Source organism: Penaeus vannamei, chromosome 4 (genome assembly GCF_042767895.1).
Source record: "Penaeus vannamei isolate JL-2024 chromosome 4, ASM4276789v1, whole genome shotgun sequence".
In the NCBI taxonomy this organism is placed as follows: Eukaryota; Metazoa; Arthropoda; class Malacostraca; order Decapoda; family Penaeidae; genus Penaeus; species Penaeus vannamei.
The window spans coordinates 45,063,606-45,064,668 of NC_091552.1; the positions used below are offsets into that span (position 1 = coordinate 45,063,606).

The window sequence follows — 1,063 nt, forward strand, 5'->3', positions numbered from 1 at the left end:
GATTGAGGCTGACGTAAACAAACCGAGTGACAGAAGACACGACCTGCCTCATCACCTCGCCTCATTTCTCATCAGTCAAGGCGAAATGAGGATACATACGTGATGGAAACTTGGGTGAGATACACAAATACGTATAAATGTGTCGTTTGTTATGTATAGAGTTGGTTCTTTTATTTTTAGTTATATTATTTGAGGTCATAATTAGGACACGAATCTGTAGGTTTTATTTTTCATCATGTATCTATTGTAGTTTTTGGGAAAGTTATTTTAACCTTGTTCACATGTTTATTGGTCTATGTTTTTTATGATGTGTTCTAGACAAAGGGTATAATTTTGGAAGATTAGGGGTTTATGGTTGGTTTAAATTGTGTTCAAGCAATACTCCTATTATCCTTTACTTGTAATTGTTTTTGTTATTACTTACAATATCATTGTTGTAGAATTCTGTTACTGATCAATTTCAGTTACTACTACTATTTATTCTATAAGTTTATTTTGCCTAAACATTTTCTTTGCGTAGATATAATCAATCATACCATTTTATTTGGTACATTTGTTATATTCCTTGCCTTTGTTAGGATATACTTCAGCAAAATTTGTTCTTAATGTTAGGGTACTTTGTACTGTATTTAATCACTGTATTTTGTATTTATAAAGATTATTCTTTTTTTGCTTCATTGAGATTTCTTTCTGTCAGTCACAAGTATGATTTGAATTATTATGATTTTTTATTACCAATATGATTAACAGTATAGTTTATGATTACGATTATAATAATTTTCTTTTCCGATTTTATGGCTAAATAAGGAACCAATCCCAATTCTCTTTTGCCAGAATATATATAGTGCAGATTTGTAGGCATTTCCTGGAGTGCGTACTATTGTGGTTACATGATTGTGTGCCAGTATCATCTTAGTCTGAATATTGTAGGCTTTTACTACAGATTTACAGCAAGTTACAATAGCCAGTTTAATTGCGCAGAAAAAGAGTCATTTTGAAAGGCTCCATTAGTGTTTCTTAACCACATGCCATGCCCACAATGTGTTTAATTTAATGATTGTTT

General features: G+C 31.0%; 1 protein-coding gene across 1 annotated transcript in view; it reads left to right on the top strand.

The window, feature by feature from the left end:
• Positions 1 to 1,063, top strand: part of LOC113812244 (proprotein convertase subtilisin/kexin type 7) — a 17,272-nt gene continuing 16,209 nt past the window's right edge. The window contains exon 1 of the mRNA XM_027364100.2: positions 1 to 114. The gene's annotated coding sequence lies outside the window, so the exon portion shown is untranslated. The remainder of the gene's footprint in view (positions 115 to 1,063) is intronic.